Consider the following 27801-nt stretch of genomic DNA (forward strand, 5'->3'; position numbering starts at 1 on the left):
TGGGATTGCACAGTGAAGATGCTACTAAAACACGACATTGGAACTTTACAGAGTATTTACAGTCACATTTAAAACATTCCAATTTTTCTTCCTTTTCAAGTTGTCAGAACATTTGAAATGACGTGTTCCCGCTGTAGCGATTTTTCATTGCTGAAAAAAATGTTGTCAAAGTTTGCTTTACAGATTCTCAGTGGCAGCTATCCTGAGTGCATTTCTGATTCTGAAGCTGGGTTCCCTGGGATTGATCATGAGGCTGAAGTCACATAGCATTTCTTCTGGCTCCCTGATTGGCTCAGAACAACCCTATTTTGCTTTAAAGGGTCAGCAGGAGCCATTTTGACTGATTCGTAAAAATAGACTTCACTCCTTTAGTGTAGCCTAGACAAAGTACTATAATAATTAATAATGATGCCATTTGAATCTTCCTATATTTACAATTATAATATAGTCTCACATGATTGGTGTACCTTTCATAAGGAAAGCACAGCCTCATGAGAATCTGGTCTTTTGTGCCACTGGCATCAAAGGCCCATGTGTCTCTTAATTAACTGAGGCTTTCAGTCCTCTAGACTACTCCTTTATTTAATCCCCTAATTTATATAGCCAGGGAACTGCTTGCATTTTCCTATATTTGAGATTATAATATAGCCTCATTATGATCCTTACAAAATTGCAACAGTAGTCTATAATCATAGCCCAAAACACTGCAGGGTCAATATCAAATCCTCTATATACCTTCCTCCAGTACATCTGAAGGAAGGTATATAGGGAGGTTGGGGAATCTCTATCACTGGAGATTTTTAAGAGCAGGTTAGACAAACACCTGTCAGGAATGGTCTAGATAATACTTAGCCCTGCCATGAGTGCAGGGGACTGGACTAGATGACCTCTCGAGGTCCTTTCCATTCATATGATTCTGTGATCTTCTCTACCAGATTTAGATCAAAGTGATGTTTGTGGAACAAGTCCTTATTAAACTATTATACCACCTGTTACACTTGTTATGTTGCTTCTTTGTGATGTGGAATCCACCAGTGACCATTCCACACCTAGTAGTCCTTGCTATTCCTCTTTAAAGAATAACGTTTCACATTGCAGTACGTCTTCATGCTCAGTATTTCAGATTCTTATCATGTTATCTGTAGCCTACAGTTGATTCTCTAATGCCCTGCACCTTGTGTGATCATTCACATCTGTGCAAAATGAGTGTAGAATGCTACCAAACCAGAGAGTGCAAGACATGTGAGAACCATCACAAAAGCATAAGTTACTTTTCCTCCAGAAAATATTCCTCTAGCAACATCATCCCTCCAACGCCAATTAAAACCTGCCATTCAATATGGAGCTCTCATGACGAACACAGTAATAAAGAGTGTGTCCCTGCAGACAATAGTGAGATGTTTAGAGTTGGCAGCAGTATTTGGTGTAAAAAACATTTTGTAGCTCTTCCTCCACTTGCACCATTTCGCTCTCCTGTCTGAACCCCTCTTACAACTCACCTTTTTCATCAAGTGTAAACTGCTACCCCTTACGTACAATGCTCTGCTCAGCTCTGCCCTGCTTACATCTCTGCTTCCATTTCTATCTACTCCCTTCCCACTAAATGAGCTCTTTGCAAGCCTCTAACCTACCCATGCCCTTCCCACTCTCAGCCTTTGTGCTTTACTTCTCTCTAAACACTATGCGTGGTACAATCTGTCACTTCTGATGCCAAATACCAGTTGGCCACTCTTTCTTTGCTCAAATTCTCCTTAATGAACGCTTTGAAAGTCCATCCCCTCAAAGAAAGACAGTTTCACTATTTAACTGGCTAAACTTTATTAAACATAACTAACAAGAAATATACAAAACCCAATAATTATGCTACCATGGAAAAAACCAACCGTCCCACAAATTCTCCTTCCTTCATCCTCTCCTCTAAACAGCATCTTCCTCCCCATGCACACACACGGCCTCTGCTGCCTCCTGCACTCTCTCCTGTGATGAAACCTTTTCCATGCCAGCCTTCCTCCTCTTATACTCTGCTTCCCCAGAAAGGCATCCACTCCACAAAACAAGTTCCCTCTTCTGTTCCCTTTGCCTCACAGCAGGACCCAGAACAACTTCTTCTTCTACCCTTCCTGAATCCAGCAAGATCCCTCTGCCTTCCCTGCCTTGAGCAACAATTCTTTTAGGGGGTCAACAAGCATGTGGACAAGGGGGATCCAGTGGATATAGTGTATTTAGATTTTCTGAAAGCCTTTGACAAGGTCCCTCACCAAAGGTTCTTAAGCAAAGTAAGCTGTCATGGGACAAGAGGGAAGGTCCTCTCATGGATTGGTAACTGGTTAAAAGAGAGGAAACAAAGGGTAGGAATAAATGATTAGTTTTCCGAATATAGAGAGGCAAATAGTGGTGTCCAGGGGTCTGTACTGGGATCAGTCCTATTCAACATATTCATAAATGATCTGGAAAAAGGGGTAAACAGTGAGGTTGCAAAATTTGCAGATTATACAAAACTACTCAAGATAGTTAAGTCCCAGGCACACTGCGAAGAGCTACAAAAGGATCTCTCAAAACCCCCGGGCAACAAAATGGCAGATGAAAATAATTTGTTGATAAATGCAAAGGAATGCACATTGGAAAACATAATCCCAACTATACATATAAAATGATGGGATCTAAATTGGCTGTTACCACTTAAGAAAGAGATCTTGGAGTCATTGTGGATAGTTCTCTGAAAACATCCACTCAATGTGCAGTGGCGGTCGAAAAAGTGAACAGAATGTTGGGAATCATTAAGAAAGGGATAAATAATAAGACAGAAAATATTATACTGCCTCTATATAAATCCATGGTATGCCCACACCTTGAATACTGTGTGCAGATGTGATCACTCCATTTAAAAAAAAAAGCTATCTTGGAATTGGAAAAGGTTCAGAAAAAGGCAACAAAAATGATGAGGGGTATAGAACAGCTTCCATATGAGGAGAGATTAATAAGACTGGGACTTTTCAGCTTGGAAAAGAGACAGCTAAGGGGAGATAGGATTGAGATCTATAAAATCATCACTGATATGGAGAAAGTAAATAAGGAAGTGTTATTTACTCCTTCTCACAACACAAGAACTAGGGGTCACCCAATGAAATTAATAGGCAGCAGGTTTAAAACAAACAAAATGAAATATTTCTTCACACAATGCACAGTCAACTTGTGAAACTCTTTGCCAGAGGATGTTGTGAAGGCCAAGATTATAACAGGGTTCAAAAAAGAACTAGATAAATTCATGGAGGATAGGTCCATCAATGGCTATTAGCCAAGAAAACCGGGGATGGAGTCCCTAGCATCTGTTTGCCAGAAGCTGGGAATGAATGACAGAAAATGGATCACTTGATGATTACCTGTTCTATTCATTCCCTCCAGGGCACCTGGCATTGGCCACTGTCAGAAGACAGGATACTGGGCTAGATGGACCTTTGGTCTGACCCAGTATGGCTGTTCTTATGTTCTTAGGAAAGCAGGAAAGAAATAGCAAGCTATTACTCTACTCCAGTACAGTCCATAGAGTAGCACCTTCTACCCCAATTCCTTTCCACTCTATTTTCACCTGACTGGAATCCTCCCCACCTGCTCCACCCACTGCCTCCTTCTCTTCCCAGCAGCAGTATTTTAAGTGCTAAAGGAAAGCCAACATGCTTTCGATAAGCCTTCAATAATATCTGTTGCAAATACAATGAACATTTTACTGCTGTAAAACGGTACAAGGCAAATCTACAGATATAGAAATATCTTATCTGAAACAATTTTAGCATTTAATCCATGTTTGAGTAGTTCATCAGTGCCTGTGAGTATAATTCCATAAAGGTATTGCAGGTTCCGTTCAGACAAACATCCAGAAATTGAGATGTTTATTAAAATGTTAATCACATTGCTGCAGGATTTTCATTTTCTCCACACAACACCATTGGCTTCCCTTTGTCCATAACATCAAACCACATCTTCCCAAGAGACCTTCCACTCCCTACCTTTGTGCAGGATTGTCAGTAACCAACATAGCCCTTTCCTTCTCTGATTAATTCTGTCTCTCCTTGGGGGCAGACAAACCACCTCTCCTACTTTTATGGCAAGTCCTGTTTTCTGCCCAAGGCTTCATTGTCCCACTCTTTCATAAATCCATGGTAAGACCCAGTGGTTGCTCTATAGAACATTGGTGCTGCACTTCTGTCCAGATAACTGTATACATTCAGCTACAAGATATCTGTTACTATTACCCTAAAATTCACTGGGAACTTCAGCCCCAGAGTCCTGTCCTCTGAGTGCATTTGCTAGAGAAAGGCCATTGGGTCGACCAGTGAAAAGAGGGAGTGAATACTCGGGGTGCTTATGAAGTTCTGACCTAATACCAGGAGGCAAGGGAAAAGAGAAGAGAGATTTCCCAAACCTGAAAAGACTTTCATGTTCACTATGAAGGATGGGCAAAATTTTGAACCTGTTCTTATTTTGCCAGAACAAACTTTGTTCTGTTCTATTTGTCAGCTGTCCCACAGAGAAAGCAGCTCTGCAGAGTTATTTTTTTTATAGATGGCTATAGTGAGAAGTTCTGGACTGAATAATGTTTTGCAAGCTTTTGTATTCATGTCAGCTTCTGAAAGACTTTTATTGTCCATTTCATTCAGGCAATTGAAACTGATAGTAAAGTTTATTGGTGGTATTATGTTGTTGGAAGAAGTGCTGGGAGTTTGAATTAAGTTTCCTCTGTTTCATATGTGGTCTACAGCACTGATGTTACTAAAATTCTACCTCTGGTGTGAATTTGTTCTCTTGGTGCAGCTTCTTACACCAGTTTCAATTTTATGACTGGCAACTTTCATAATCATTTTTGTTTCAATAGTATTTTAATTGTTTGTAGTGGCTGCTGTTGCCTTTAAACAGTGATTTGGATGTATTTTGGAGACTTCTGCTTCTTTTCTTTTTTGAATTTCACAAGGGTATTTGTTTGTTTATTTATTTATTTTTGTCATCCTGAATCCAAATGATGTTTTGGTTTCGCCTTTGCCAACAGGTCTTCTGAGTTTGGAGATGCATGGTTCATAATTAGCTACTGGGTTTGTTCAGTGTTAGTCTTGCTTGAAGAATATGATCTATACTTAATTTATCTGGTTTTGGATGAATTAGAAATGTTTCTATATTTCCTCTTATGATCTTGAGATGTATGGAAGATAGAATTAGTTCCAATGTGTCGGTTATGATTCAGATTAATCCACAATGTAACTTCACTGACTTGCCAAGTTTAGAATGCCACATTCACTCAAGCTAGTCTTTCTAGTCATTTTGGATGATGCAAGTCCTGATATTTGAGTTTCAAATAATTTTTTACTTGCTGGGGAGAAGGAGGGTCTGATTGACTATGGATGCACTACATGGCAGTCCCTAAGTGGGGAATATTCCCTCAGAATATGCACAGGCTTGTATGATTGCAAAGCCCAGCTGGGCTGGGTGCTGCACCATGCACAATACAAGGCAAGTGTTGGTCTCTGTTTATCCAGGAATGATTAAACGAAACCAGTAAAGCAGGTAAGATACATTCTTAGCTACATGACAAACTATATGCTATAAAATAGCATGGAACACTTCCACTTTTCAGAGGCATTTGTCCTGATGAAATGTTTTCATGAACAGAGTCAAGCACCATTACCTTGTGCCAAGATCTGTCCATGCAACACAATATGGCACATGAACTCTGACCTCTTCATTGCACCCAGAACACAGACTTGTCCCACCAGCTGTTCTTCCTAAAGAGTGCGCTACCCATTAGCCTGACTGGAAGATCACAGTACATACTGCCCAACCCCTCTCTCTACACCACAGAAGCAGGGATCTCCCGTACAGCCCTAGACTGGCAGATAGCCCTGAAACAGTCTTTGATAACATTTTGTATTGTATAGCATCCTGCATCTGAGGCATTACAAGGTTCTTGCAAACATCACAGCACCCTGATAAGGCAGGTGACATGCTCACTTCACAGATGGGCATGAGGAGGCTCAGTAAGGTCCTATGTCACATAGTGAGACAGTGTCAGGAATTGAACCCTGCCACTCAGATCTCTTCTCTAACCACAAGACCACACCATAAAAATGTGAGTGGAAATCAGTGACCAGATTCTCAGCTGATGTAAATCTGCAGAGGCCTATTGACTTCAGCTGAGCCATACCGATTTACAGCAGCTGAGGTCCTAGCTTCAGAACTATAAATAGAACTGGTTGAAATTTTTCAAATAAACATGGGTCCTTCCTGTCCAAAAATGGGGATTCATTGAACAAATGCTTTCACTGGGAAATGTCAATTTTGAACATGCTTTCTGATTTTTTAGAGGAAATTTCTAAAAGATACACTAACTGGAATTTAGATTTTGTTTTGGGTTTTGAAAACCATTTTTAATTGAAATTTTTGTTGCCTCCCCCCCCATCCATTTCTTCGCCTCTGAATGCAACAGAAATAATGGTAACAAGGGGTTTAGTTCTGTTCTCCCCTTCCCCTTCCCCCCCACCCCGCTTTCTATTTTCCTCTCTCCTTTTTCTACTTTATAACTTTTTAAAAGATCCTCAACTATGAAAAATTACAGAGTGGCAAAAGGAAAAGAAATGAAACACGGTCAGTTTACCAGTGTAAACTTTCAACACTTGAGGAAGCTTGGAATAGTTAAAAGCAGCAGTTATCAACTTTCATTTTTTCATTTTGCCACTCTGTAACTTTCCTAAAGTTGGAGAAGACTTCAAAACTTACAGAGTGGAAAAACAAGGAGAAAAAAGCACTTGGATATGATTCATTTATTGACATAGCAGCAAAAAAAATAGGGGAGAAAATGAAAATTCAAAAGTTTGCAATTTTGAAAATTCAAAATATTCCATGAAAATTCAGAAAAATGAAAATGCTCATTTTCAAACCTTGCAAAATTTTCAATTTTTTCATGAAATTATTTTTTGCTTTTTGTTTTGTGTTTGTTTGGTTTTTTGTTTGTTTGTTTTATTTGTTTATTTTTCAGCAAGCTTTATTATTTAAACAGTAGCATTCAAAGTTCTGGGAATTTCCTGCAAGTACAGCCAAGGCTTACTAACTTTCAATAATTAATGCCAATGAAATATCCTGCACCAAGGACATTCTAGCTAGTATAAGCTACGTATGGGGTTTCTTATGGCTGATACAATTTCAAGTGGAATGTAATACACTGTTTTTCTAGAGCATTAATGGACTGTACCTAAATCACATCAATAGACTTCTCTCACAACAGTCTATGCACCTTACACTACTGTACTATGATGCATTACCATCACCACAATTTGACTTCTGGGGATGCTATATTCAAGCATTGGATCAGACTGTAAACCTCGTGTGTACAATGAACATAGTCTCATATGGTTAATGTGCCCTATACGTCTGAGATTATGCAATCTGAGTCAGGGTAGTCTGAACCCAATTATAAAACGCAAAAGCTCTGCAAGCAAAGCAACTATCCACTGTATGTAGTCACTAGTGGATGCCATCATGTTCACCAGATTATTTAGTGTGTGTTGGGGGCGGGGGGGGAATAGAATTTCTAAATCTCTCTATATGTTTCAGGACAGTATGTTATATATTCATCCTGAGAAGCTGTTCCTTCCACTTGGTCTCCAATTCCTTGATGTGAAAAAATGCAGATTTTCTTTTTTTTAATGTTCATAAAAAGGCATTTATGCTCAGAGCTACAATAATGAAACAGAGAAAGCACCGATGGGAGGATTGTTTTGTAGTGTCCTTTTTCTGTTCTTCACCTACCAAAAGGAAAAATCATAGAACTGAAAGGCAAACTGTTTAGCAAATAAACACTGCCCTCTGTTGGAAAAATGTCCCACCTCCACCACAACCTTCAGCAGGTCTTCATGCTAAATGCTTCCACACTAAAAAGTACAATACTAAAATGGTATTTAAGTATTTTAGGATTGTACTAAAGTGCATTTATAAAAGGAGCTAAACTGGCTGTAAATGTCAAATTTGCAGTATAATCTACTTACATTGTTCCATTCAGAGAAGAGGAATGTACATAAAATAATCACGACACCGTTTGATATAACTTGTACAGTGTAAATAATACAGTATCACAAATGCAGTCTTTTTGAGGACAAAAGGAAAAGTGAGACATTTTATTTGATCAAAAGGCTGTTTTGTAATGCACGATTACACAGGAAGCTGGGTGTATTGTTGAAACATAGGAAAACACATTATATATTTCCTTCCACAATGGGTTCTTGGAAACCCCTCTGAATGTTAACTCTAAATCCCTGCAAGGAGGAGGTTACAAATTGTCAGCTGGATGTTAATTCGTGACCACAAAGAAAAACTTCCAGTTTTAGTAGTGGCAATGTTTCTGAGGTGGTGAATGCTAGGATAGGCCTGCACATACACTGCTACTCACACAGAAAACACCAAAGGAGAGAGAAAATGTAGGACAGCAAGAGAGAGACAGACACACACACAGACCTTCGGTGGTGTACTTCTGCTCCACAGCAGCAAGGTCATGCAATCATACACAGAAGCACTGTACAAAACACTCCAATAGAGTGGCATGCATCTGGGTGTCATCAAACCTAAGTGATTCAGTTCATTGTGTCACATCCCAATTTGGATTATATATATAAAAACCAAAACCCTAAAAGGTTAAATTGAAGCATTAAACCACCTGGGGGTGGTGCAGAGATTCATTACCTTGGGGGATTTCCATGAGGCAAACCTCCTCTGAAAGCATCTATTGTGTCATCCTAAAGCAGCAGCTGTAATCCAAGCCCAGCCAGCTCTATTGGCTCGTTAGAAGGAGCTGGGGGACGGCCCTGTGCCCTCCTTCACTCTTGCCCCTCTTTACAGAGGCTAACTCTGTAGAGTGCTTGCATGTTCTGAAACACAGTTTCCTCCCCTTCCGTTCTTTCAGACAGGAGTCCTCTAGAAATATTAGCCTGCTGGTCCCATGTATTTCTGTCTGCCTGATTTCTGCTCAAGCAGGAGGCTTTTGGAGATCTATTCCGAACAGTCTATTCCCTCATCTCCCCTTGCTGTCGGTCATACAATGATATCCCGGAAGCAGCTGCATTCTCAGAGCAGATACCAGGCCCAAAGAGGTGGGTTAGCAAACCTGACTTAGTCCTTAATTCAGAGGTGTAAATGTAAGATTCTTCATTTCTGACTGGATTTCTGAAGGAAGCAGTAAAGAGTAATTAGGAAGTTTGAAAAGAAGTTGGACTTGTAAAGACTAGCAGGCCCATTAGATGGCATGCTGTTTGAAGAGATGCAGATTTCTTTAGTAGATTTTCATCTACTCAGGGGATGAGGCTGTGAGTCATTGGAATCACACAGCTAGAACGTGGGCAACTCTTTGGAATGATCAAGATCACCATCTATACCGGCCCTTTGCTAGGTCATTCATTGATAGATGGATAAATAGATAACAAGGCCAGGAGGGACCACTGTGATTGTCTAGTCTGACCTCCTGCATAGCAAAGGCTACAGAGTTTCCCTGATTTAAGTGCTGTTTGAACTAGAGCAGATATTTTAGAAAAAAAAATCCTATATTTATTTTTTAAATTGCCATTAATGGAGAATCCTCCCTATCACTGGTGAATTGTTCCAATTGATACCCTCTTAAAAATTTGCATCTTATTTCCAGTTTGATTTTTGCTTTCTTCAGCTTCCAGCCATCAGATCCTATCATATCTTTGCAAGATTATCAACTTTTCCCCATGTAGGTATTTATAAATTGTGACCAACTCATCCCTTAACCTTCTCCTGGTTAAGGGAAATAGATTGAGCTCCTTTCACTCCAAGACATGTTCTCTAATCCTTTAATCATTTTTGTGGCTCTTCTCTGAACCCTCTCCATATTATCAACATCCTTATTGAATCGTGGACACCAGAACTGGACACAATATTCCAGTAGTGGTTACACCCAGGCCAAATACAGAGATAATATAACCTCCCTACTCTGACTCAAGATTCCCTGTTTATGCATCCAATGATCACATTAGCCCTTTTGGCCACAGTGTCATACTGGGTGTTCACGTGCAGCTGATTATCCACCATGACCCCAAGTCCTTTACAGAGTCACTGTTTCCCATGATAGAGTCCCCCACACTGTAAATATTACCTACATTCTTTGTTCCTAGAGGTATCACTTTATATTTGGCCATATTAAAATGCACCAGCTTGCCAACCTATCCAAGACTGTTCTGCAGTAATGACCTGTCCTCTTCAGTATTTACCACTAGCCCCAGTCTTTGTGTCACCTGTAAACTTGATCAGTGATGATTTTATGTTTTCTGCCAAGTTGTTGATAAAAATGTTAATTAGTGTATGGACAAGAACTGAGCCCTATAGGACCCCACTAGAAACAAACCTACTTGATGATGATTCCCTATTTACAGTTACATTTTGAGACCTGTCAGCCAGGTTTTAGTCCATTTAATGTGTGCCATGTTAATTTTGTATTGTTCTATTTTGTTTAATCAAAATGTCATGCAGCACCAAGACAAATGAGTTACACAAGTCTAAGTATATTGCTTCAACATTATCACCGTTATCAACCAAACTTGTAATCTATATCTTCAACTGCAGGAAGAGAAATTAGGTAATGATGTCTTCTGGACAAAATATACTACAGAACTTGTTTTGCACACATATCTGATATCTCTAAGCATCTATGATTTCCTAGGGTTAAATAAAAGGAATTTTATTTTTCCCACTAGCCACAATTTCTATCTCGTTTTTGAAGCCGATTGCTTTATTGGCATTGGGTAGTCACTCAGAAGTGAGGGGTAAATTTGCTCATCTGTTCTCTTTTCATAGTTCCATCAAACTCTGTGACATCTCAGAGTTCATTTCTGGAACTAGCCAGCAATTTTGCCATGAATTTAGCTAAGAAAAAGGTGTCAATGGTGTCAAAGCATTGAGGGTGGTTTTGGTACTGAGCTGGTTTCTGGGTCGTAGTATTTCACCTCCCTTTGAATCCTTTCCAAAGTCACAAATGGTTGATGGTCCATGCAGTTCTTGCCCAGAAAACATAATCACAAAACATCACAAGAAATGTTTTTTAACATCTCATAAGACTGCTGCAACATTAATCCACCACTTGATGTTTTCATCAAAAATCATGCAAAATTTAATTTTAGTGGCAAGGATATTTTCCCCTTGCATCTCACTGTCTTGACCAGAAGCCATGTTGTAGCTTCATTTGGGATCTGACAGAGTTCCTCTACTTACTGGCTTTGTCATGAAAGGAAAGACTTTGGAATATACACATTTCCTATTTTGCTGGTGTGTGGAAGAGTGGCTAAAATTTTTGAGGTGGGATGGTATAGTCTTAAATGTGACATTCACGTTTTTGATCCTATGGGACAGGTGTCATAAGTGTAGTAGGATGGTCTTTTACAAGACTCAGTTGTTGTGGAATTGATCAGATCATTTAGAAACTTGCAACATGTTCAGAGTTACTAAATAAAACTGCTTCGAGGCAGTTTGTGAGCAGTTAATATAGAAACACAGAAAGGGTATTTTTATCACTAGTCACTTTGCAGTGGTGACTCCAGGACAAAAACTTCCCTCAAAACCTTCTCTCGCCTCTAAATGTAGAATTTCCTCCTAAAATTGAATTGGTTTTGGCAATATTCAGTCCTGCGGTGGAGACAACTTTAAGGTTTGAAATCTTACAGCCCTGCTTTATACATGGCAAAGGGCAGATTCCAACCTTTCCAACAGGACACAGAACTTGCTATTTGTCCTGAAGGTCCTGAAATATCAGACTTTAAACTCATCTAGAAAAGTTGTACTAGATCATTTTTAGTGGTTTTTAAGAATGTATTAGTCATATTTTCATTTCACGCTTTGAAGTGTGTATTTGACTTATGGTACCAAGGATGCCGAAGCTTCACAAGTGGAGGAATACAAAAATAGTCTCACTTTTTTTTTAAATAGCTACAGAGAACATTTCAATTTTTTTTAAATAACATTGTTTTCTGGTAAATTTGAGGCATATACAGAACATGTGACTGATTATATTATATATAGATGTAGAGAGATGCATATTAATACCATCTATATATTGCATACATAATACACACACACACTCTTTGTACTGTGAGATGCATAGGAAATAATTGTAAACTAATCAAATTTTCATGTGTTGTCTTCTGACTGATCCTCTTCTCAATTTCTGTGAACTGGCCATTTGCTAGAGCTGAGTGACACTCTAAGGGCATGAGTTTTGATCACGCAATATGCACATAATTTTCAAACAAGTACCTGTACAGAGAGAACACAAATTTAATCATAGAGAACCGGTAATGGCCAGCACATGTGCTGTACTCATTTTGTGTGTCGTGGATGTGTGAATACACATTTTTCTTGTTTGCATATGCATACTTTGTACATGTATATATCTGCCTATTTTATGAGCACAATTTAGACACCAAATACACCTCCACCCCGATATAACACGATCCGATATAACACAAATTCAGATATAACATGGTAAAGCAGCGCTCCAGCGGGGTGGGGCTGCACGCTCCAGCAGATGAAAGCAAGTTCGATATAACGCTGTTTCACCTATAATGCAGTAAGATTGTTTGGCTCCCGCCAATGTTATATTGGGGTAGAGGTATGTTTGGAAATGTATCCCTAATGCAGGACTAATGATGGACTGCCAGAAATTTACACTGGGCTCCCTCAAAGCGTTTCTAGCTCAGTTAATTATATTTATGGGTCTGTCCAGATTGTAGTCACTGGGTGTGATTTCAGCTCGAGCTGACACACACAAGCTAGTTTTAAACTCGCTAGCCTAGGTCCCAGAACAGTGAACAAGCAACAGAAGTGCAGATTGTACAAGTCTGCCTGAAACCCTAATTACTCATAGCCCATGCCGATGTTTGCTCTGGCGTGGCTTCACTGTTTTGGGACCTGAACTAGTGAGATTAAAGCTAGCTCAGGTATGTCGTCTCAAGCTGCCATCACACTCAGTGATTGCAATGTAGACATACCATATGATTCCAAAAGGTACAATGCTGCAGGGTTCATCCCCCACATGGTTCTGGTGGAACAGTTAGTAGGGAAGTTTCCAAACTTAACTGATTCATTTTACATAAAAACATACATGAGAGAGAGAGGATGGGGCAAAGCTTAAGGTCACACGGTGCAGTAATAGAAGCCAGTTAATTGCTCCTTTCCTGTTTGGTTCGTATTGATTTATGTTTTCAAATCGATCTAGGAATCGATCAAATCACAAGGAAAAGATCTAGAAATTTAGGATGAAATCCTGGCTCCTCTGAAGTCAATGGCAAAGCACCCTTTGACTTCAGTAGGCCAGGATTTCACCCCTGCTTTTTATTAAATTGAAAGTGGAGGTTCTCCTTCTTGTATCTCAAATGCCAGCTCTGCTAACAAGGGGCCCCAGCAAGCCCCACCCAGCCTGTCACTGAGCAAGACCATCAGAGAGGTTCTTTGTTTGCCTATCCTTCCTGTTAGGTTTTGATGGGTAGAAGAGATTGTGAAAAATCAGATATAATTGGTAATTAGCATATCCAATTTCTTAAGCACCTTTACAGAAATTATTAGGAAAAAATTCTAGAGAACCACCAAATATGCCATGTCTGACTCCAACACTGCTGCAAACACATTTCTGGATTAGACTCTTGCTTTCTGCCTCTGATGAGGATAATCAATATTTCTCCCCTCAAACAACCCCCCAACTGGTGATAAAAGAATGTAGTCGGAACAGCCTGCTTGCATTTGCTCTGTTTGAGTGTGGGTATGCATATTTTAAGCATCTCTCTGATACAGCAAGCAAGTCTGGAAGGAACAGAGAATGGTAACTAGTTAGCATCAAAGGGACATCAGTTTGTGCATTCACAGAGTAACACCTGAAACTATACCTCTGATATCCCACATACCTCTATTTATAAATAAATAAACAAAATCCTTTAATATATCCTTATTATACTATTGTAATCTGCACAGAAAATTTCTTCGGCAACAGTACGAAATCTTTCAAATGATTCCAAGTAGCAAGAGATTAAATGGAATGATAAGAGAGTGTTGTTTTATTTTATATTTTTTCCAGGTAGATGTAAAACTGTTGAACCAGGAGCTATACCAAATGTTTTGGAGATTCTTCATATCTCGCTTCAGTATTTATAATTTTGAAGACTCCATGCTGTTTCTTCCATTGGTTTGAGGGGGGCTGGGTTGGGGGTGGCAATTTTGTAGGAAAAAGAGGGATCTTGACTTTCTGTTGTCATGGTAACCCATGTATTCAGGTTAGGAAGCTTTATTGAATGTTTTGGCTATTTCTGTATCCCTAGCTTCATTTAATAGATCTTGGTGTTCAAATATTTAATTCACCTCTTCATCTGCATTAGAGCGGTTTGCCTTTTAATATTTTTTTTAAAGCTCTGCTACCTACAGGAAGAAACTGGATAGTGAAGGGTGGTTTCCTCTTCCCCCACCAAATTCTTCCTTAGACATAATCCTTCATGTGCAACTTCCTCTTCTGTTCCTTAAGGATAAGGGGAGCAACATTCCCAAACAAGATCTTCCACCTCCAAAGCTTTTCATTTGCCAAACAGTTCTTATCTGTGATAGCACCACATTACTATGGCTCCTTCATATAAGAGGCCAAATTCTGCCCTCAACTTCTTATGCACAACAAAGGTTCTGTTTACCAGATGGAAAATCCTAGGGAAACAATGTCCTGCAGATCAAACATGACCTGGAAGAATGAACACAGGGTGAGGAATCAGAAAGGTCAGAGTTCTAATCCCAGTTCCATTACTCTCACACTCCATGGGCAAGTTACTTCATCTTTCAAGCTCAGTTTTTCCATGTGAAAAATTTTACTCACCTTTCCCAGAGGGGTGTGGTGAGGATTAGATCATTTGTACAGTGCACTGAACAGATAATGTACTAAAAATGCTGAAGTGCTACCCGTCAGAGATTCTACATAGCTTTAATCACAGCCTCCCCCTCATTTAAATCTAGTACCTGTTGTACTGGAGATGGACCAGAACCAGTACCATGGCTATGATAACCCCACCCCCGGGTTCAGAATCCAAATCTGGAAACAGAACCAAATTTCATGCCTGGCTCTTACCACGTTAATGGGTCAAGCACAGGGCCCTGAAACATAAACACTCCAAACTTTGGGGGCCAAAAATTATAGTTCTAGACCTAACTTTTCAAAAAGTGACTATTGACTTGGAAGCCAGTGGAGTTACACCAATTTACACAAGCTCATACTCTGGCCCTATACTGGTCTGTGCTTCCACTTCACCATGCATAAAATGAAGATCATTATATTTAGGGAGGCAGTATGGACTAGTAGCTAGTGCCTGGGCTTAGGACTCGGGTTCTATTCCCAGCTCTGCCATTAGTCTCCTGGGTGAGCCTAGCCAAGTCACTTCACCTCTCTGTGAAACAATTATATTGATGTCCTTTGTAAACCACTCTGAGATCTACTGATGAAAAGCTCTAGAAGACTCGGTATTATCCATCTTTGTAAAGAATTTTGGGTGAAAAGTGCAATATAAATTATATTTATTATTCTTTGCCTTCCCAAGCTAAACAATTCTAGTCTTTGTAATGTTAAAATAGCATGCACACACCACCATGCCACTAACTATTTTGTTGCCCTTCCCTGGATATTTTAATCTATTTTCATTTCTTTTTATTGATTTGAATATTTTACAATACCCACAGAAGGGTTTCAAAGGAAACATTCCCATTGATCCCCAAAGTTCAATAACATTTCTAATAACAAAACATAAATATCCCCTAAGAAGCTCCTTTTTAGGAACAAATCCCAAGATCTTCACATGGTGGGAAAGAAAATTAAGCTTATAAAGAGTAAATTCCAATCTCCCAACTTGGATAATCAGCATGTAATGTAATGGATTGATTCTCAGAGCTGATTTGCTGTAGCTCTGTGGATTTTAATGGAGCTATAAACCAGTTGAGAATCTGGCCCTTATCTCTGTACAACAGTATTAAACAAAACAGGCCAATTTCAGATTTGGTGTATGTAAGTGCAACTCCAAGTGTGAATGACTCCCAACTAGAGCTGATCTGCAAGATACTCCTTGAAATATATCTCTGATGAAAACCAGAAATATTTCTGACCAAAAAAAACAACAACATGATTTCCCCCCCCCATTTTCCAACAAATTCCACTCCTGATATCTTTATCAAAAAGCCCTTGAGACATTTCTTCAACAGTATACAGGCAAGCCATCTCTCCAAAGAGATTTAAGCCATTATTAGCTTTATTGTTCACAGGATTGCCAGTTCACCTACTTTTGTTTTTACTTAAGTGTAGAGTATCTCTCTGATATAGATGATTGTTATCCTCATGTATTTAGCATTGCTTTCATCAGTTTTTCTTTCTGCTGTTCACTTTTAATGTACATAATATACACACACAGAGATCATCTTCTTCATTGGCATTCACATGGGTAGCTATGTTTATGCTGCTCAATTTCTTCCTCTCTACTGCATCCTGCCGATATATACAGAGAGACTGATACCATTTCCATAGAATTCAATGGGAGTTTTTCTATTGACTTCTATGGTCTATCGACCACCAACACCTATTTCCTTTTTAGAGAAAATGAACCCAATAATCTTGGCGCTGGCATATTAGTGATTTCTATAAATGCTCTTATAAACGCCTTTGTACTATTTTCTAGCCTCTTTTGTAGATGCTTTCATATTCTACTATTCATATTTCATCATATTTAATTTCCTATTTTCTTGACCACTGCAGAGTACTCAGTAACCATCTTCACTAAGCTCTCTCTGCTAGGACGCCTCAACCTTTTCCTGGGAGGATCTGAGTAATTCAGAGCCCATCAGTGAACATGATGGTGCTCAATATTTATTATTTACGTTTTTTTCTCTGCTATTAAAAGTCCAGCTGCTTCATCCAACCATTGTATTATTTACTAGGAACAATTTCAGGTCATCAATATGCTTTTCCACCTATAAAGGATCCCCTGCTAAAATTCAGACTTGCTCAATACCCATCCTCTGTGTCTCCTGCTTCTCTCAGCAACTGCTCTACTACAAGTCTGTTGTGGAATTCATCCTGTTACCAGAAGAAGGGAGATCAGGCTCTTGATAGCTGCAGTAACAGAAAAATGGAATTCATGTGCAAGCCCATTCTCGAATGCCTAATTGACTAATGGGCCATTAAGAGAGATGCTGACAAGGAGTTGGCAGTAGAATAGGTGTGACAATCAGTGACATATCAAAGGCATGAGAGAATAAGTATTTATACGTGCCGTGTCAATCATTTTCTGTATACCATTGCAAATGTCTATCCCCTTTCAGGCTGGCATCCAAAATATAGCAATTAGTATTTGAAAAAAAATGCTTCAGACATTTTATGAAAATGAAAGTAAATGGGTGAAAGACCCAATGGAAATAGCAGTATATGACACAGACATTATTACATGTCACCATGCTGCAACAGCGCATTTGGCTAATGACATGAGCACCATGGATAGCAGTTATATCCTTAAATGAAAGCAATGGTAACAGCAGACTCCGGTAGAGCTGGTCAAATAATATGTGTATGAGTTGACAAATTTTGCCTTTTTCCCCTAAATTTACATTTTTACCAGTATTGTACAGCAGGGCAAATAAATCACAAATAAATACAATTCTGTGATGATGTTATTATTATTATTTGCCCTAGTCACTCAGAGGTGGCTAATCATAAATATAAAATAGAATTTAAATCTGAAGCAATTTTTAATTACCCAAGATGTTATTAATATAAGCAAAGGGAATGTTCATTTTTTCTAATTGCATGCAGTTTTTAACTTGACAGTGTATCTTTAAATCCATGTACAAACAATAATAAAAAACCCACAATCAATTCTTGTCCCTATTTATGGGGGGATAGATTGGAAATGTCATCAATGAGTCATTTCAAGTCCTATGTCTAGATACCTGTCCCCCATGAATGCACTCCTAAACCGGTGAAGATGCTTGGTCATTGGACTAGTTTTTTGAATGCCCCCCTCAAGCACACTATCACCCTGATTTAACAGCAGACCTTGTTGTGTGTCATGCTTACAAAGGTTCAACAGGAGTTCTGAGAACTAGCCATTAGATTACCTGGAATGGATCACAAAACATTTTACTAATATGATCTTGGCCCCTTTTCCTATGTGTATCCCTCTCTGTTTCATAAGCTATTTCACTGATGATTAAAGCAATTAGAATCTGCAAATTAATTTTACATTGTGGTGATGTCTTTAAAATTAAGCTGGTAATTTTAACAGTCTTGTTTGGTCCTCGAACCAGAACTGGTTTAGTCCTGAAGATCATCTGTCTCACCATTCACATCCAGCCTCAACCTTTCAAATCAACTTTTAAACTAATATCCAAATGAGTTTAAGAAAAATAATTTTACAAATTGGGATCATTCTTTTTAGTTCATGCATATACTGCTGAGTGAAGAACTGATTTTTCGTTTCTCTGGCCAAACTAAAGAACTCTCCAAAAATTCATGTTGGGTCAACCCCTAATGGAACTTTTGTTTTTTCTCCCAAAAATGAAATACTGAAAACAAAATAAAATGTTTTAGGTCAAGCAAAGTATTTTGATTGAGTTAGAACTAATTTTTTCCAATTTTTCATTTTGTTTAATTTTTGGGTGTTTACCACTTTTTTTTTTAATATAGAAGCCTAGCTACATCTTGAAAGAATAGTCATTTTGAAAGAAAAGTCAAAATGTTTCATTTTGTTTTGAATTTTTTGTTTTTATTTTAGTTTTAGTTTTTTCAGCTGAAACCATTTGCCAAATCTGTGAATAGTTTCGGTCAGCCTGAAACTGCATTTTTTTGGTGAATAAACTATTTGTCTGAAAAATTGCACCCAGCTCTCATCCATAAGCCACTACAATTGACAGAAGAATATCCAATAATAAAATAATAATACCTAACTGTTATCTAGTACTTTTTCATCAGTAGATCCCAAAGCACTTCACACTAGTGGAACTTGAATGGAGAACTATTTTAGGCTTCCACTTACGTTATGAGAGAAACTTTCTGCTAACTAATGAGAAAAAATCTGCCGTGTCTGAATGCTGATCATCCTTAGCATTTAGAGACCATGCTTCTGTAACTTTCATTTCTTTGCCTATATTTTGAAACTTATCTAACATCTTCCCAGTACACTTTTGTTCACACCTCACTCACCTTTGCATAGTTTGTAGTACAGAGATGTTGCATTAAGAAAATCTTAATCAATCCTATGATCTTATCCAATCCTATGATCTGTGATGCTAAGGTAGCTTTAGATGTCAAGAAATGTCCCCGCATCTGAACCTGATATTATGCTGATTGCATTCTATTAACAGGTAGGTTTCCTTTAATTGTGTGTTCCTCAGGAAAAATTCCTGCATGCCTCAATAGCCTTTTAATACTGAGGAGAAACTGTTCGACACAGACAAAAACATCCGTGATTTTTTTTAACAAAAATAAAAGGCCATCTTTATGAATTGTTAATGTATTTATTTAAGCCCAGTGTCATGCTATCACAGAAAAACCTGCCGTTTACCTTGTGCAGTTGTACAAAAATGGAAATGCAGTTGATTAGGTTCTGTTAGATCATTGTAGTTTAGACTGCAAGGGTATCAGGTTTTTACATTCATCTGGCTTCTTGCAAGATTTTCAGCAGCTGTGCCTGCTCAATCAAACTATTCCAATTAAAGATTTCCTTCCAGATGATATTGTAAGGGCTAGACTGTGCTTTGGTCTACACCCCTATGCTGAAGAATAATGAGCAACAAGTCCCCCCACCCACACACACACCCTTTTACATTCTGAGTGGCCTATCTGAATCCTGGGTCCAGGTGAACAGAAGTAAGCACGGCTATAAACTGGCTTATTTTCTCCCTGAAGCTGGGAAGTTTTGCTTCCTCCCATCTTCACACCAGCCACCACCCCGAGCAAGGAGGGAATTGGGACTTAGATATACCTCAGAGACATGATGTCTCTTGGGACTACTTCTGAGGTGGCAAAGCTTCACTATGCTAATACAGAACCACAGATAATATAGGACCCACTCTGCAGGATGCAAATACTGGTAGAATATGCCATTTAGCCTTACACAGTTGTCCATTTCCCTAGTGGATGCACTCGTGCCACTTATTTATATGTTGCCCGGGTGCTCTAGTTAACTGTAATAGTTATATCTCTGTTGCTTTCCATTATAGAAAACCATCTTTCATCATTTTTTGATCATTGTCCTTTATTGCTTATTACTATCTATAATATTTGGGGCCTGACTTTCCAAGTGTTGAACACTACCACATGCCTGATACCTAGAATTTAGGCAACATACCAGCTCACATATAAGAGAAATGACCATTCCTTTAGGGAAAAAAAGGGATACTTCAAATGATATATTACCTGAAGCTGACCCTTGAGGACCTGTCACACGCAGGTTATCAAATGCAAAAAACTAAGCAAAAATGTTATCTTGCACCAGCTTAATGGCTATTGTCCGGTCTTCAGACAACGTACTCTTAGCATCTGTAATTGCGGAGGTATATCTCTGATATGTATTTTATTAGGTCATGAGGTGTATTATACATTTCCAAGAAATGCATGTACGCTCTCTTTTTTTTAAATTTTGGCTTCCCAATATTACAGGTCATTTGTTCAGCGGTAGCTTCAATTTCTTCCTTCACAAGTCAATCACATCGCTTTTGATAGAAGATCTCAGTACACTTTTAAGACTATTATTCTCACGGTATCACGATGAGTAGCCTTGATGATGGTGGCCATTAATGCCTTGAGATATTATGCAATCATCAAATAGTCCTTGAGCTCTCCCAGTTGTTGCTGGTATTTAAGCTCATAAGACTCCTTCTCACAGCTAATCAGCCTTTGTGGGTATATTTACACTGCACACTAACCTCAGGCTCTGACTCAGGTTTGAACCCAAGCCTTGCTTCTGTCCGCCCGCAAGTCAGTCTGACTCAGGTCAGCAAGCACTCAGGACTCTGTTGGCAGAGTGGGTCAGAGCCCAAGTCCCACCAAGACACAGATCAAGCCCCAGTCCGGAGTCAGGTCTGTGTAGTGCAGTATGGACTCATTACCACAGCTGTGAGGTATAAGTCCAGCAACTGTAATCCCAGGTTTACAATGCAGTGTGGATGCTCAAGCATGAGCTCAGAAATACCAAGTCCACAGGCCCAGGTTTACAATGCAGTGTAGACATTCCCTGTATGTCTCTGCTCCCTTTAATGTATTCCACTCAAGCTGCAGTACTATGGTAGCTCCCTACTTTGGTAGATCTATTCTTTTCTGCAGGCTTTCATACCACTTCTTGAAAACCAGCTTCTTCTTTGAACATTAGTACATTCAGTTAATATACTACCACATATCTGAAAAATGAGTGGTTGTCTTTCCTTAGCTCATTTACTGTTATGTCCACATTCCTGCAATACTTCAGAACAGTTTGTTAATGTCAACCACACATTCATCTCAGATAGCATCCAGAGTGACAATGAATAGTTGGCATAATCATTATGTTTAAGGTGCCGTTCATTCTCTTTAAAAAGTAACTGGTGATCTAAACCAAAGCAAAGAATCATAGGACTGGAAGGGACCTCGAGAGGTCAGTAATAACTGGCTTTTCAAAGTTAATCTCACTGGTTTCCTTTCTCTTTGGTTCCTGGTAAATGTCATATTTGCTTTCATTAAATGCCAAAGTAACAACAACAACTAGCTTTTTATCCAAGTGGGCAAATGAATTCCTGGTTTAAGCCGAATAACACAGTGGATTGACATCAGGCATGAATTTGCCTCCCAAAAGCCTGTGCTCAGGTTTCCTGATTCATCCTAGTTGCTGTCAGCCCTAGATGTTGATACGTATGCTTCCTGTTCTTCCACAAACATTAAAACCTTCAGTGACACATTTAATAAATGACATACATGGGTAACTAGTAAGGAGCTACACCTCTAATCGTTCTTTTTGCTATGCCAGTGTACACCACTAAACCCTAAATCCTGCTCAATTTATCCAGCTAAGTAGGCTAACTGGTTTCCACAGGTCTATTCACTTGAGTAAGGAGAACCAGATTTGCCTCTAATACAGCCTTATTGGAAAATTCTGGGAGGCCGGTGGGTGCAAGCCCGCCTGCTTCTAAAAGTCCCTCCCCCAGCCTCGTGGGAGGAACCACTGGACCCAGAACCCAGCTGTATTCAGAGGGACAACTAAAGAATCATAGAGATGGGAGTGAGGGTCATAGATTCAGAACTAGTGATCCAGAGGGGGACACTGAGCAGTGCCCACTACTCCTCAAAGCTGTCTAGGGAGCCAGCGGATGCTGCCCAGAGGAACTCTGCCTAGATGCATGAGACCAGAGAGGAGCAGAAATAGGCCCCAAAGTCGCAGAGCACCTCCTCATCCAGCATCCTCCTCCTGGTGTTGTAGATGGCCACTTTGGCTAGTGCCAGGAAAAAATTGACGAGGAGGTCTTGCAACAACGTGGGGCCACAGACAGGGTGTGTGAATATGAAAAGGTGTGGGGAAAAGTGCAGCCAGAACCTCAACAGGAGGTTCTGGAGGAGCTGGAATAGGGGCTGCAACCTGGTGCATTCTAAATAGGCATGCGCCAGGGTCTCCCTCATGCCGCAAAAAGGGTAGGCGTCAGGAATGGAGGTGAACTGTGCCTGGTACACGCCCGTGCTCATGGCTCCACGAAGGAGCTGCCACCAATATCCCTGGAGGGCCGTGGGACCAGGATGGAATATACACTAGCCCACCGGGGTTCCTCACCCTCTACAGGTGGTAGAAAGTACCGCCCATTGGCACTGGGGCGGGACATGAGGGCGAGGAAGTGAAACGTGTGGCGCACGAGCATGTAAAATTGTTCCCTTGACACGGTTCGGAAGCAAACCAGCTGCAGGGTGTGCAGCCGGCTCAAGTTATGGAAGGGAGGGAGCTGGGACGGGAGGCTCATGGGGCAGAGCCTGATGACAAAGTCCAGAGGGCCTGGGGAAAGGGGCGGGCAGGGAGCACCTTCTCGCAGGACCCTCTCAAGGCTGTCCCCACCTCCTGGAGTATGCGCAGCGGGGGTCTGAAGTGTTGAAAGCCCCATGTCCCAACCGAGCGCTCGGGGATCCACCCAGCCTTCCCGGTCATAGTCTAGGAGGTGTCCGATTCTGTTGGTTTCTGCCAGGACCAGCTTCCAGCAGCACTGGACAGGGAATCAGGAGACCTGCATTCTATTATTGGCTCTGCAACTGGCCTTCTGGCTGACCTTGGACAAGTCACTTCCCTTCTGTGCCTCAGTTTCCCTATCTGTAAAATGACAACCATGCTTAACTCATTTTTAAAGCACTTTGAGATTTAGATAATAAAAGTACTATAACAGAGCAATGTATTCATCATCATGGTAACATCATCTAGCAAGGGCCTCTTTAAACATGCAGTGACACTTTAAAAATATGTATATCCTTTTTAGGATTAAGAACACAGGTAAAAAAATAACTGTATATGGAGTATTTTTAGGTTCTCCTAAGTTACCTATGCCATTGCCTGATGCTTAGTGTCTAGGGTCTGCTTTGCCTTCCAGCGGGCAAGCCACAAAGAAAGGGAGAGACCAGAAACAGCAAAGAAATTCATGTTTCCCATACGACTGTGAGTATTGGGATAGATGTGATATGAACAGCTCAGAAAAATGTCAGACTTATTGAGAGACCATCGTGACTAAAGAAGAAACCCTCTGCACATTGAGTTTGTCTAATCTGATATGTGGTGGGCAAATACTATTCCATACATGTGCCTTTAATTTTCAGTAAGACTGTTGCAAGCAAAAGCAACACGTTTCTGATATAACTAACATGCCATAGTTATTGGCCTTCCCACTGCATAAAATAAACATCCTCATTGTGCCAAACTTCATACACAGAAAGTGGTTTTTATTCTATTTTATATGAAAGACCAAAGTGTCCCTTGTTTATGAAGGCTGGGTGCTGTTGCTTATTTTGCTTAGTGGTCCAAATAAAGGTTACAAAACCTCAGACTAGTACGACAAGACTGATGTGTTGAAGAACTCCCAGATCCCAAGTCAGTCACTGTAAGCTCAATTGTTTCTAAATTACAGTGAGTAGTACTTTGCTGCACAGATAACTTCACTGATACCAGTGGGGCTAGTCAGAGAATAATGGTGGCAGCATCTAGCCCGAAATTATTAAGGAAGAGCCAGTGAATAGGCTAGACTGATGTGATTGGTACAAACTTCAGGATGATAGTCATTAAGGAAAGGTAGCTTACTTTATTGTATATTTGGTTAACGCTTTATCTAAACCCTAAATCAAAGGGGAAGTCTGTTCCATCTCCCTAACATGACTGCATTGAACATTGCTGGTCCATCTCAAGTTCAGTGGTCTGAAAATGCATGTTAATACCCCAGGAAGTAGAACAGCCAGCAATTTGGTAGGTGGGGTGGTGTTTGCTGGGGAGTGATCCCTCAGCAGCCCACTAAGGAGCACTATGTATGATGCTGAAGGAGAATGACCATGAAGAAAGCCACAGAAATGGAGGCATGTGAGAATTATCACAAACAGTGATTTGCAGAAGCTAAAATGAAACCAAAACCACAGGATTTCTCTGTCCATACTGAAATACAGGTTTCACTTGGGGTTTACAAAAACCCCTGACAATAATTGGCTTGGGATCTGAATAGTCTCTCCGGGCACATTTTGGATTGCAGCCTTCCCACCAACCCATAAGATTCATCATCAGTTCAGATAACAAATTAATCTTGATTGGGGCAGAAGTGCAAAATTCCCTGGGATTGATTTGTCAGAACCCGGTTGATTCATTCCAAGGAAGATCCATAAACCCCCTGAGAAGACATGTGCAGAGAAGACACGTTTTCAGACTTGTGCTGGACTTCACCCAACACCAGACAGTGAGGAAGCAGACCCGCAAATACATTCTCAGTTTTGATTAGACAAGACGTAAATGCTCTGAAATGGAAATAATATTCCCTTTGTTAGAGAGCTGTACTGCCAATCAGAGGTTGCTTTGAAAGGAAACAAGTAATTGAGGCCCAAGTTTGATTTAATAAGGGGTTCACAAAACACAATGTTAATAGAAATCTATTCTTAACAGTTCGTTAATAATTTAAAATGTCCCCTGCAGTTTTGGAAAATCAATCACAATCACACTGTGCTAGTATGTATGAGAATCAGAGAATGAAATTGACGATAAACTAATCCATCTAATTTCACTGGTTTTTAATAACTGGAGTTGTTAATCAACTCAGTCATCAAGTCTCCAGAGCAGTGCTCAATATGCCTGAAGCAGGAGGGAAAAGTGGCCTTATGCCACATTTCAATCCCTCCATCTGTTTCAGAGGTCAGCCAGCAACTGGTTCTACACTGGCATCACTTAGAGCAACCTCAGGGGTGCTGTACATTGACCCATTTTGTAACACCCCTACCACTATGCTAACACTTTGCCACCCAAGGATTCCTCAATGCTTGGAAAATCTTCAACTGCCATTTTCAGGCAGTTTTAAATTCTCCTTTACATCACTGGAGCAGTACAAAAGGGGACTTAAGCACAGGTCAGGATCTAGTCTAATGTTAAATACAATTGTCTTCTCCAATATCCCTTTCAGGATTTGTTCAAATGAATGTGCATACCAAAGCCATCTTTCCTGCCTAAGGATAAGGTAATCTGTTGTACTGATCACCAGAATGAATACAATTTTAAATTAATTGCACCAAATACTGAAGTCCTTGTTAGTTTATGCTCAATTCCTTAGGCTAGACTCCAAATGAAGAATGGATAAAAAACTGGTCCATGAAGACAAAAATACACAAGAAGGGTCAGAGATTAAACGGAGCATTGAGCTCAGCAATAATAGTCTACCAAGGACAGAAGACATGGAGTTTGAACTACCTTAAGATCATCTGGTGAAGCTGGTGAACAGAACTGCCCTCCTGCATTTAAAGGCTGTGATCCCACAATGAGATGCATGAAGGTGGATCCCTATGGCCATTCGGAGTTTCACTACCTTCAATGGAGTTACACATAAGAACATAAGAACGGCCATACCAGGTCAGACCAAAGGTCCATCTAGCCCATCTACTGACAGTGGCCAATGCCAGGTGCCCCAGACGGAGTGAACCTAACAGGCAATGATCAAGTGATCTCTCTCCTGCCATCCATCTCCATCCTCTGACAAACAGAGGCTAGGGACACCATTCCTTACCCATCCTGGTTAATAGCCATTTATGGACTTAACCACCATGAATTTATCCAGTTCTCTTTTAAACACTGTTATAGTCCTAGCCTTCACAACCTCCTCAAGTAAGGAGTTCCACAAGTTGACTGTGCGCTGAGTGAAGAAGAACTTCCTTGTATTTGTTTTAAACCTGCTGCCTATTAATTTCATTTGGTGACCCCTAGTTCTTGTATTATGGGAATAAGAAAATAACTTTCCCTTATCCACTTTCTCCATATCACTCATGATTTTATATACCTCTATCATGTCCCCCCTTAGTCTCCTCTTTTCCAAGCTGAAGAGTCCTAGCCTCTTTAATCTTTCCTCATATGGGACCCTCTCCAAATCCCTAATCATTTTAGTTGCCCTTTTCTGAACCTTTTCTAGTGCAAGTATCTCTTTTTTGAGATGAGGAGACCACATCTGTATGCAGTATTTGAGATGTGGGCGTACCATGGATTTATATAAGGGCAATAATATATTCTCAGTCTTATTCTCTATCCCCTTTTTAATTATTTCTAACATCCTGTTTGTTTTTTTGACCACCTCTGCACACTGCATGGACATCTGCAGAGAACTATCCACGATGACTCCAAGATCTTTTTCCTGACTCATAGCTAAATTAGCCCCCATCATATTGTATGTATAGTTGGGGTTATTTTTTCCAATGCGCATTACTTTACATTTATCCACATTAAATGTCATTTGCCATTTTGTTGCCCAATCACTTCGTTTTGTGAGAACTTTTTGAAGTTCTTCACAGTCTGCTTTGGTCTTAACTATCTTGAGCAGTTTAGTATCATCTGCAAACTTTGCCACCTCACTGTTTACCCCTTTCTCCAGATCATTTATGAATAAGTTGAATAGGATTGGTCCAAGGACTGATCCTTGGGGAGCACCACTAGTTACCCCTCTCTATTCGGAGAATTTACCATTAATTCCTACCCTTTGTTCCCTGTCTTTTAACCAGTTCTCAATCCATGAAAGGACCTTCCCTTTTATTCCATGACAGCTTAATTTATGTAAGAGCCTTTGGTGAGGGACCTTGTCAAAGGCTTTCTGGAAATCTAAGTACACTATGTCCACTGGATCCCCCTTGTCCACATGTTTGTTGACCCCTTCAAAGAACTCTAATAGATTAGTAAGACATAATTTCCCTTTACAGAAACAATGTTGACTATTGCTCAACAGTTTATGTTTTTCTATGTGTCTGACAATTTTATTCTTAACTATTGTATCGACTAATTTGCCTGGTACCGACATTAGACTTACCGGTCTGTAATTCCCGGGATCACCTTGAGAGCCCTTTTTAAATATTGGTGTTAAATTAGCTAACTTCCAGTCATTGGGTACAGAAGCTGATTTAAAGGACAGGTTACAAACCTTAGTTAATAGTTCTGCAACTTCACATTTGAGTTCTTTCAGAACTCTTGGGTGAATGCCTTCTGGTCCCAGTGACTTGTTAATGTTGAGTTTATCAATTAATTCCAAAACCTC

At 39.9% G+C, this 27801-nt stretch overlaps 1 long non-coding RNA gene across 2 annotated transcripts in view; it reads right to left on the reverse strand.

Annotated features, from left to right (window-relative positions):
• Positions 1-12030: 12030 nt before the first annotated feature.
• Positions 12031-27801, reverse strand: part of LOC120408285 — a 205853-nt gene continuing 190082 nt past the window's right edge. For both annotated transcript variants that reach the window (XR_005600584.1, XR_005600583.1), the window contains exon 3: positions 12031-12297. This is a non-coding gene — a long non-coding RNA (uncharacterized LOC120408285). The remainder of the gene's footprint in view (positions 12298-27801) is intronic.

This window comes from Mauremys reevesii, linkage group 6 (genome assembly GCF_016161935.1).
Source record: "Mauremys reevesii isolate NIE-2019 linkage group 6, ASM1616193v1, whole genome shotgun sequence".
In the NCBI taxonomy this organism is placed as follows: Eukaryota; Metazoa; Chordata; order Testudines; family Geoemydidae; genus Mauremys; species Mauremys reevesii.